General features: G+C 43.5%; 3 non-coding genes across 3 annotated transcripts; all 3 read right to left on the reverse strand.

Annotated features, from left to right (window-relative positions):
- Positions 1-2,414: 2,414 nt before the first annotated feature.
- On the reverse strand, positions 2,415-2,488 carry TRNAI-AAU (transfer RNA isoleucine (anticodon AAU)). The gene has a single exon. It is a non-coding gene; the product is annotated as a tRNA-Ile (tRNA).
- A 3,591-nt stretch (positions 2,489-6,079) lies between these two features.
- TRNAI-AAU (transfer RNA isoleucine (anticodon AAU)) lies at positions 6,080-6,153 on the reverse strand. Its single transcript has one exon. It is a non-coding gene; the product is annotated as a tRNA-Ile (tRNA).
- Positions 6,154-9,743: 3,590 nt separating this feature from the next.
- TRNAI-AAU (transfer RNA isoleucine (anticodon AAU)) lies at positions 9,744-9,817 on the reverse strand. The gene has a single exon. It is a non-coding gene; the product is annotated as a tRNA-Ile (tRNA).
- Positions 9,818-11,474: the final 1,657 nt, after the last annotated feature.

Below are 11,474 nucleotides of genomic sequence, written 5' to 3' on the forward strand. Positions count from 1 at the left end.
GTTGCACACGTCGGCAGTACACATCAAGGGCACCGACAATGTGATGGCAGACAGCTGGAGATTTCCAAATTTGCTGGAGTTGACGTTATCCAGGTCGTTGTTTTGAGAGATATGCCGAGAGTTTGTGAAACCCTTTCTGGATCTCTTTTCAAACAAGGACAATGCTCATCTTTGTCGATTCTGATCCAGGCTTCCGGAACAAGGAGCCTAGGTAGTGGACGTATTGGTGATAAAGTGGCTCAGAAGTCTCCTTTATACATTCCCCCACTTTTTATTGATCCAGATGGTTCTCTTCAAGTCTCAGCAGGGGCGAGTGAACTTTATTCTTGTGGGCCCTTATTGGCCAGAGATGTCATGGTTTCCTCTTCTGAACCCTGGCTCTTCTACCTCATTGGGTACTGCTCAAGTGTGTCTCTCTCAGAACGTCGTCCCTGACCTTCTTGCTCCAACTCACTCTATCGCTTTGGAGGTTGAGAAGTCTGGACTGCTAGCAAAGGGTCTTTCCTCTTCCTTAGTGGAGTTAATTCAACACTCCAGCAGGCCTTCTACTTCGAAGTCTTACTCAAAGAACTGGAAGTCTTTTGAGACGTGATGTTCTGCTCATGATCTTTTGGCACCTACCTGTAGTTTGTCTGCTATTTTGCATTTTCTTCTGAATGGGTTTCACTTGAATCTCGTTCCACTCTGAAAGCTCATTGCTTTGCGATAAAGGTTTTTAGGGACTTTTCTGTACCTTCGAAGATGTTACAATCTTTGGTGTCTAGACAGTTCTGATCTTTTGTCAATTGTAAGACCAGTTGAAAAATCCCTTTTCTCCAACTCAGAATCTTCCTACTCTTTTATAGGCTTTGCAATTTTATCTCTTTGAGGATCTGGATACTGTAGACATAAAAATTGTTTCCTATAAAGTTATTTTCCTATTTCCTATCACCTTGCTGAGAACAATTGGGGAGCTGGGAGCCTTAAAATGCTGTCCTCTCTTCATTTGATACTTTGGAAGATGGGGTAACTGTAAGGCCTAGCCTTACCTTTGCTGCAAAGGTTAAGTCTATTTTTGATAGATCTTAGGAAATAATTCTTCCTTCTTTCATTCCCTCTCCTTCCTCTCCGGAGGAACATTTGCTTAGTACACTTGATGTTTAAAGAGCTCTTTTCATTTATGTCACCAGGCCTCTGCAGTTCAGGAAAACCGACTCCTTGTTTGTGACTTTTGGACAGCCTGGAAAAGACAAGAAGGTGACTTTTATGACTCTGAGTAGGTGGATTAAGTTGTCAATTTTTCTGGCTTTGCAAGGCTTTTTAGAATATCTTCCAGTTCAGGGATGGTCTACGAGAGGAATGGCCACCTCCTGGGTTGAATTCCAGTGAGTAACAATCTAGGAAATTCCTAGGGTGGCTACTTGGTCCTCAGAGCATACATTTGTCAAGCATTATGGCTTAATAATTTTTCTGTTTTGCATTTGAGTACCAATGTTTTGAACTCTGCATTACCCTTAGTCCATCTTGTCTTTGTCACAAACATTACATCCTGCCCACCTTCACATCAGTCCTTTGGCAAGGGCTTGGCACCCAGGTTGGGTGCATGGGGCTAGCATTTAAGGATCTTCCTGTTCTTTCTTCCTGTTGGAAGGTGACATCACCTTACTTTGTAATGACTGTCACAAGGACGCAATGGACTAAGGCTAATGAAGATTACCAATAAGTAACCAACGCATCACCACTCTTTCTGAATGTGCGTGGCTCATTCCGCAGGACTTGTTCTTTGTATAATTCCTGGATTTTCAGAAGCCCTTTGATGGCAGCACCCCCACACTGAAAATTGTTTCAGCACCACTGTACAAGGGTCAGTTGTCATGCTCATCTGCGGCGTAAATTTGCATTGAAGTAGTCTAACTCCCCAGGCCTTGTCTTTTGCTCAATTTGCCTTTGTGAGTTTTCTCTCAATCACTGTCTACTTCCTTTGATTTTTCTTTCTTCTTTCACTTCACCTTCGCCTTCAGTGTATCTTTCGGCCCTCTTAAGAGACACACCCCCTTGTAGCCACTTCTATACTTCTGTCACCTAATTATTTTCCTATCCTTTGCCCTGTAACGTTGCTGATCCTAGCTATAGCATCACTATCCAGAATCTGTTCACCTGAGTTATGTTCCTCTTATCCCCACGCATCTAATAATCAGCTCTTGGTCTCCCTCCACCTCTCACGAGACATAGTCTGAGGCAGTGTTTCCATCTTGGAGAGACAATCCCTTGCACTTGTGTTGTTCTAGTGGCACTGCCGGCTTGAGCTTTGGTCAGCAGTGGCAAAAGAAGGACTAATGGAAAGTGAACGTATACTGGAGCAACAGAGTGTATGGATTTATAAGAGCTTGATTAAATGATAAAAAAAGAGTTTAGTTGAGAGAAAAAATGCAACCTGGCCCATAAGGGGATTGAACCCGCGACCTTGGCGTTATTAGCACCACGCTCTAACCAACTGAGCTAACCGGCCATGAGTACTAAATATATCCTTTTTCCATGTAATGCAGATAGATAGAAGAGTTGGTCTCACGATCGCAATTCCTTCATACTTTTCTCCTTCCGCCCCCTGTCTGGATTACAATAACAAGAGCTGTGGAGTGCTGCACGCCAGCCTCAGTGCCTCTTCTTTCACTCAATCTCACTGTGTGCTGTGATATCTTTGTGACATCGCTTGTTGCCGGAAAAAAAGGAAAGGATGGATAGTATTTTTATTCTTTTACAACAAAACCCAAAATGCATCGGCTTGCTTGCTCATTAAGTTTACAAGGCCAGCTGCTTTTGAGATATTATAATTATAGTGGTTATTCGGCGTTGGAGGTAAGAGTGTTTTTTTTAGGTCTGGCCGTTCCTTCTGCTTCAAATTACTTGAGCTCATGTCAACAAAGTAACAACAAAACATAGCCAACGGTTCGTTGCTCAAGCCTTCGCTACTGCGCCTTCCCATGTCTCTCCTGCCGACCACAGTTCAGGAAATCTGAGTTTGCATTTGCGCGAAGAGACGTACAACACAAGAAGGCGCGCTTTTGTGCGCCGGGCACCACCCGGCCTGTGCATTCCTCACTGTCGTGAGATCAGTTTACTCAGCAGAGCATAACGCTGCAATTGGTTAGTAGGGCAGGCCTGACCAGAATAGTATATTTGGGGTCATGTATTTGATTGCATTTTTAAAACAGTAACAGAACTTAACTGCAATGTTTAAATAGGTCTAGACATATTTAAACAGTGTCAATTTAATAGAAGAATTGTGGACAATTCAGAGGGGAGGCACCAATGTTTTTTTTCCCATTGGGTGGATGCGGCATTAAAGAGTTTGAAGACCACTAGTCTAAGTGGACACTAATACACCTGGATGCTCCTGAATTCCTCGCAACAGATGCCAGCAAACCTTGCTGGAGAGCTACTGTGTTGGACTGATCCTGTCGATTCAAGTGGTCTTTCCTAGAGAGTCGGAGGTCATGGAAATAGATGGAGTTGATGGTAATCTTCAGGGCTTTGAAGTTTTCCCATCATCATCTGTCACAAAAAAATGTGCTAGTAAAGACAGAGAATAAGGTAGCTGTCTTTTACATTAACCAACAGTGAAGCATGCATTCAAAATCCCTCAATGCAATAGCTGAACAATTGGGTTATTGGGCAGAGATCAACCTGTTGCACACGTCGGCAGTACACATCAAGGGCACCGACAATGTGATGGCAGACAGCTGGAGGTTTCCAAATTTGCTGGAGTTGACGTTATCCAGGTCGTTGTTTTGAGAGATATGCCGAGAGTTTGTGAAACCCTTTCTGGATCTCTTTTCAAACAAGGACAATGCTCATCTTTGTCGATTCTGATCCAGGCTTCCGGAACAAGGAGCCTACGTAGTGGACGTATTGGTGATAAAGTGGCTGAGAAGTCTCCTTTATACATTCCCCCACTTTTTATTGATCCAGATGGTTCTCTTCAAGTCTCAGCAGGGGGGAGGGAACTTTATTCTTGTGGGCCCTTATTGGCCAGAGATGTCATGGTTTCCTCTTCTGAACCCCTGGCTCTTCTACCTCCTTGGGTACTGCTCAAGTGTGTCTCTCTCAGAACGTCGTCCCTCACCTTCTTGCTCCAACTCACTCTATCGCTTTGGAGGTTGAGAAGTCTGGACTGCTAGCAAAGGGTCTTTCCTCTTCCTTAGTGGAGTTAATTCAGCACTCCAGCAGGCCTTCTACTTCGAAGTCTTACTCAAAGAACTGGAAGTCTTTTGAGACGTGATGTTCTGCTCATGATCTTTTGGCACCTACCTGTAGTTTGTCTGCTATTTTGCATTTTCTTCTGAATGGGTTTCACTTGAATCTCTTTCCAATCTGAAAGCTCATTGCTTTGCGATAAAGGTTTTTAGGGACTTTTCTGTACCTTCGTCGATGTTACAGTCTTTGGTGTCTAGACTGTTCAGATCTTTTGTCAATTGTAAGACCAGTTGAAAAATCCTTTTCTCCAACTCAGAATCTTCCTACTCTTTTATAGGCTTTGCAATTTTATCTCTTTGAGGATCTGGATACTGTAGACATAAAGATTGTTTCCTATAAAGTTATTTTCCTATTTCCTATCACCTTGCTGAGAACAATTGGTGAGCTGGGAGCCTTAAAATGCTGTCCTCTCTTCATTTGATACTTTGGAAGATGGGGTAACTTTAAGGCCTAGCCTTACCTTTGCTGCAAAGGTTAAGTCTATTTTTGATAGATCTTAGGAAATAATTCTTCCTTCTTTCATTCCCTCTCCTTCCTCTCCGGAGGAACATTTTCTGAATACACTTGATGTTTAAAGAGCTCTTTTCATTTATGTCACTAGGCCTCTGCAGTTCAGGAAAACCGACTCCTTGTTAGTGACTTTTGGACAGCCTGGAAAAGACAAGAAGGTGACTTTTATGACTCTGAGTAGGTGGATTAAGTTGTCAATTTTTCTGGCTTTGCAAGGCTTTTTAGAATATCTTCCAGTTCAGGGATGGTCTACGAGAGGAATGGCCACCTCCTGGGTTGAATTCCAGTGAGTAACAATCTAGGAAATTCCTAGGGTGGCTACTTGGTCCTCAGATCATACATTTGTCAAGCATTAGGGCTTAATAATTTTTCTGTTTTGCATTTGAGTACCAATGTTTTGAACTCTGCATTACCCTTAGTCCATCTTGTCTTTGTCACAAACATTACATCCTGCCCACCTTCCCATCAGTCCTTTGGCAAGGGCTTGGCACCCAGGTTGGGTGCATGGGGCTAGCATTTAAGGAGCCTCCTGTTCTTTCTTCCTGTTGGAAGGTGACATCACCTTACTTTGTAATGACTGTCACAAGGACGCAATGGACTAAGGCTAATGAAGATTACCAATAAGTAACCAACGCATCACCATTCTTTCTGAATGTGCGTGGCTCATTCCGCAGGACTTGTTCTTTGTATGATTCCTGGATTTTCAGAAGCCCTTTGATGGCAGCACCCCCACACTGAAAATTGTTTCAGCACCACTGTACAAGGGTCAGTTGTCATGCTCATCTGCGGCGTAAATTTGCATTGAAGTAGTCTAACTCCCCAGGCCTTGTCTTTTGCTCAATTTGCCTTTGTGAGTTTTCTCTCAATCACTGTCGACTTCCTTTGATCTTTCTTTCTTCTTTTACTTCACCTTCGCCTTCAGTGTATCTTTCGGCCCTCTTAAGAGACACACCCCCTTGTAGCCACTTCTATACTTCTGTCACCTAATTATTTTCCTATCCTTTCCCCTGTAACTTTGCCGATCCTAGCTATAGCATCACTATCCAGAATCTGTTCACCTGAGTTATGTTCCTCTTATCCCCACGCATCTAATAATCAGCTCTTGGTCTCCCTCCACCTCTCACGAGACATAGTCTGAGGCAGTGTCTCCATCTTGGAGAGACAATCCCTTGCACTTGTGTTGTTCTACTGGCGCTGCCTGCTTGAGCTTTGGTCAGCAGTGGCAAAAGAAGGACTAATGGAAAGTGAACGTATACTGGAGCAACAGAGTGTATGGATTTATAAGAGCTTGATTAAATGAGAAAAAAAGAGTTTAGTTGAGAGAAAAAATGCAACCTGGCCCGTACGGGGATCGAACCCACGACCTTGGCGTTATTAGCACCACGCTCTAACCAACTGAGCTAACCGACCATGAGTACTACAGATATCCTTTTTCCATGAAATGCAGATAGATAGAAGAGTTGGTCTTACTATTGCAATTCCTTCATACTTTTCTCCTTCCGCCCCCTGTCTGGATTACAATAACAAGAGCTGTGGAGTGCTGCACGCCAGCCTCAGTGCCTCTTCTTTCACTCAATCTCACTGTGTGCTGTGATATCTTTGTAACATGGCTTGTTGTCGGAAAAAAAGGAAAGGAGGGATAGTATTTTTATTCTTTTACAACAAAACCCAAAATGCATCCTCTTGCTTGCTCATTAAGTTTACAAGGCCAGCTGCTTTTGAGATATTATAATTATAGTGGTTATTCGGCGTTGGAGGTAAGAGAGTTTTTTTTAGGTCTGGCCGTTCCTTCTGCTTCAAATTACTTGAGCTCATGTCAACAAAGTAACAACAAAACATAGCCAACGGTTCGTTGCTCAAGCCTTCCCTACTGCGCCTTCCCATGTCTCTCCTGCCGACCACAGTGCAGGAAATCTGAGTTTGCATTTGCGCGAAGAGACGTACAACACAAGAAGGCGCGCTTTCGTGCACCGGGCACCATCCGGCCTGTGCATTCCTCACTGTCGTGAGATCAGTTTACTCAGCAGAGCATGACGCTGCAATTGGTTAGTAGGGCAGGCCTGTCCAGAATAGTATATTTGGGGTCATGTATTTGATTGCATTTTTAAAACATTATCAGAACTTAACTGCAATGTTTAAATAGGTCTAGACATATTTAAACAGTGTCAATTTAATAGAAGAATTGTGGACAATTCAGAGGGGAGGCCCCAATGTTTTTATTTCCCATTGGGTGGATGCGGCATTAAAGAGTTTGAAGACCACTGGTCTAAGTGGACACTAATACAAATGGATGGTCCTGAAATCCTCGCAACAGATGCCAGCAAACCTGGCTGGAGAGCTACTGTGTTGCACTGATCCTGTCGATTCAAGTGGTCTTTCCTAGAGAGTTGGAGGTCATGGAAATAGATGGAGTTGATGGTAATCTTCAGGGCTTTGAAGTTTTCCCATCATCATCTGTCTCAAAAAAATGTGCTAGTAAAGACAGAGAATAAGGTAGCTGTCTTTTACATTAACCAACAGTGAAGCATGCATTCAAAATCCCTCAATGCAATAGCAGAACAATTGGGTTATTGGGCAGAGATCAACCTGTTGCACACGTCGGCAGTACACATCAAGGGCACCGACAATGTGATGGCAGACAGCTGGAGGTTTCCAAATTTGCAGGAGTTGACGTTATCTAGGTCGTTGTTTTGAGAGATATGCCGAGAGTTTGTGAAACTCTTTCTGGATCTCTTTTCAAACAAGGACAATGCTCATCTTTGTCGATTCTGATCCAGGCTTCCGGAACAAGGAGCCTAGGTAGTGGACGTATTGGTGATAAAGTGGCTGAGAAGTCTCCTTTATACATTCCCCCACTTTTTATTGATCCAGATGGTTCTCTTCAAGTCTCAGCAGGGGCGAGGGAACTTTATTCTTGTGGGCCCTTATTGGCCAGAGATGTCATGGTTTCCTCTTCTGAACCCTGGCTCTTCTACCTCATTGGGTACTGCTCAAGTGTGTCTCTCTCAGAACGTCGTCCCTGACCTTCTTGCTCCAACTCACTCTATCGCTTTGGAGGTTGAGAAGTCTGGACTGCTAGCAAAGGGTCTTTCCTCTTCCTTAGTGGAGTTAATTCAGCACTCCAGCAGGCCTTTTACTTCGAAGTCTTACTCAAAGAACTGGAAGTCTTTTGAGACGTGATGTTCTGCTCATGATCTTTTGGCACCTACCTGTAGTTTGTCTGCTATTTTGCATTTTCTTCTGAATGGGTTTCACTTGAATCTCTTTCCACTCTGAAAGCTCATTGCTTTGCGATAAAGGTTTTTAGGGACTTTTCTGTACCTTCGAAGATGTTACAATCTTTGGTGTCTACACTGTTCTGATCTTTTGTCAATTGTAAGACCAGTTGAAAAATCCCTTTTCTCCAACTCAGAATCTTCCTACTCTTTTATAGGCTTTGCAATTTTATCTCTTTGAGGATCTGGATACTGTAGACATAAAGATTATTTCCTATAAAGTTATTTTCCTATTTCCTATCACCTTGCTGAGAACAATTGGGGAGCTGGGAGCCTTAAAATGCTGTCCTCTCTTCATTTGATACTTTGGAAGATGGGGTAACTTTAAGGCCTAGCCTTACCTTTGCTGCAAAGGTTAAGTCTATTTTGATAGATCTTAGGAAATAATTCTTCCTTCTTTCATTCCCTCTCCTTCCTCTCCGGAGGAACATTTTCTGAATACACTTGATGTTTAAAGAGCTCTTTTCATTTATGTCACCAGGCCTCTGCAGTTCAGGAAAACCGACTCCTTGTTTGTGACTTTTGGACAGCCTGGAAAAGACAAGAAGGTGACTTTTATGACTCTGAGTAGGTGGATTAAGTTGTCAATTTTTCTGGCTTTGCAAGGCTTTTAAGAATATCTTCCAGTTCAGGGATGGTCTACGAGAGGAATGGCCACCTCCTGGGTTGAATTCCAGTGAGTAACAATCTAGGAAATTCCTAGGGTGGCTACTTTGTCCTCAGAGCATACATTTGTCAAGCATTATGGCTTAATCATTTTTCTGTTTTGCATTTGAGTACCAATGTTTTGAACTCTGCATTACCCTTAGTCCATCTTGTCTTTGTCACAAACATTACATCCTGCCCACCTTCCCATCAGTCCTTTGGCAAGGGCTTGGCACCCAGGTTGGGTGCATGGGGCTAGCATTTAAGGATCCTCCTGTTATTTCTTCCTGTTGGAAGGTGACATCACCTTACTTTGTAATGACTGTCACAAGGACGCAATGGACTAAGGCTAATGAAGATTACCAATAAGTAACCAACGCATCACCACTCTTTCTGAATGTGCGTGGCTCATTCCGCAGGACTAGTTCTTTGTATAATTCCTGGATTTTCAGAAGCCCTTTGATGGCAGCACCCCACACTGAAAATTGTTTCAGCACCACTGTACAAGGGTCAGTTGTCATGCTCATCTGCGGCTTAAATTTGCATTGAAGTAGTCTAACTCCCCAGGCCTTGTCTTTTGCTCAATTTGCCTTTGTGAGTTTTCTCTCAATCACTGTCGACTTCCTTTGATCTTTCTTTCTTCTTTCACTTCACCTTCGCCTTCAGTGTATCTTTCGGCCCTCTTAAGAGACACACCCCCTTGTAGCCACTTCTATACTTCTGTCACCTAATTATTTTCCTATCCTTTCCCCTGTAACGTTGCTGATCCTAGCTATAGCATCACTATCCAGAATCTGTTCACCTGAGTTATGTTCCTCTTATCCCCACGCATCTAATAATCAGCTCTTGGTCTCCCTCCACCTCTCACGAGACATAGTCTGAGGCAGTGTCTCCATCTTGGAGAGACAATCCCTTGCACTTGTGTTGTTCTACTGGCGCTGCCGGCTTGAGCTTTGGTCAGCAGTGGCAAAAGAAGGACTAATGGAAAGTGAACGTATACTGGAGCAACAGAGTGTATGGATTTATAAGAGCTTGATTAAATGAGAAAAAAAGAGTTTAGTTGAGAGAAAAAATGGAACCTGGCCCGTACGGGAATCGAACCCGCGACCTTGGCATTATTAGCACCACACTCTAACCAACTGAGCTAACCGGCCATGAGTACTAAAGATATCCTTTTTCAATGTAATGCAGATAGATAGAAGAGTTGGTCTCACTATCGCAATTCCTTCATACTTTTCTCCTTCCGCCCCCTGTCTGGATTACAATAACAAGAGCTGTGGAGTGCTGCACGCCAGCCTCAGTGCTTCTTCTTTCACTCAATCTAACTGTGTGCTGTGATATCTTTGTAACATCGCTTGTTGCCGGTAAAAAAGGAAAGGATGGATAGTATTTTTATTCTTTAACAACAAAACCCAAAATGCATCGGCTTGCATGGTCATTAAGTTTACAAGGCCAGCTGCTTTTAAGATATTATAATTATAGTGGTTATTCGGCGTTGGAGGCAAGAGAGTTTTTTTTTAGGTCTGGCCGTTCCTTCTGCTTCAAATTACTTGAGCTCATGTCAACAAAGTAACAACAAAACATAGCCAATGGTTCGTTCCTCAAGCCTTCCCTACTGCGCCTTCCCATGTCTCTCCTGCCGACCACAGTGCAGGAAATCTGAGTTTGCATTTGCGCGAAGAGACGTACAACACAAGAAGGCGCGCTTTCGTGCGCCGGGCACCACCCGGCCTGTGCATTCCTCACTGTCGTGAGATCAGTTTACTCAGCAGAGCATGACGCTGCAATTGGTTAGTAGGGCAGGCCTGACCAGAATAGTATATTTGGGGTCATGTATTTGATTGCATTTTTAAAACAGTAACAGAACTTAACTGCAATGTTTAAATAGGTCTAGACATATTTAAACAGTGTCAATTTAATAGAAGAATTGTGGACAATTCAGAGGGGAGGCACCAATGTTTTTTTTTTCCCATTGGGTGGATGCGGCATTAAAGAGTTTGAAGACCACTGGTCTAAGTGGACACTAATATTCCTGGATGCTCCTGAATCCTCGCAACAGATGCCAGCAAACCTGGCTGGAGAGCTACTGTGTTGGACTGATCCTGTCGATTCAAGTGGTCTTTCCTAGAGAGTCGGAGGTCATGGAAATAGATGGAGTTGATGGTAATCTACAGGGCTTTGAAGTTTACCCATCATCATCTGTCTCAAAAAAATGTGCTAGTAAAGACAGAGAATAAGGTAGCTGTCTTTTACATTAACCAACAGTGAAGCATGCATTCAAAATCCCTCAATGCAATAGCAGAACAATTGGGTTATTGGGCAGAGATCAACCTGTTGCACACGTCGGCAGTACACATCAAGGGCACCGACAATGTGATGGCAGACAGCTGGAGGTTTCCAAATTTGCTGGAGTTGACGTTATCCAGGTCGTTGTTTCGAGAGATATGCCGAGAGTTTGTGAAACCCTTTCTGGATCTCTTTTCAAACAAGGACAATGCTCATCTTTGTCGATTCTGATCCAGGCTTCCGGAACAAGGAGCCTAGGTAGTGGACGTATTGGTGATAAAGTGGCTGAGAAGTCTCCTTTATACATTCCCCCACTTTTTATTGATCCAGATGGTTCTCTTCAAGTCTCAGCAGGGGGGAGGGAACTTTATTCTTGTGGGTCCTTATTGGCCAGAGATGTCATGGTTTCCTCTTCTGAACCCTGGCTCTTCTACCTCCTTGGGTACTGCTCAAGTGTGTCTCTCTCAGAACGTCGTCCCTGACCTACTTGCTCCAACTCACTCTATCGCTTTGGAGGTTGAGAAG

Source organism: Pleurodeles waltl, chromosome 12, assembly GCF_031143425.1.
Source record: "Pleurodeles waltl isolate 20211129_DDA chromosome 12, aPleWal1.hap1.20221129, whole genome shotgun sequence".
Taxonomy (NCBI): domain Eukaryota; kingdom Metazoa; phylum Chordata; class Amphibia; order Caudata; family Salamandridae; genus Pleurodeles; species Pleurodeles waltl.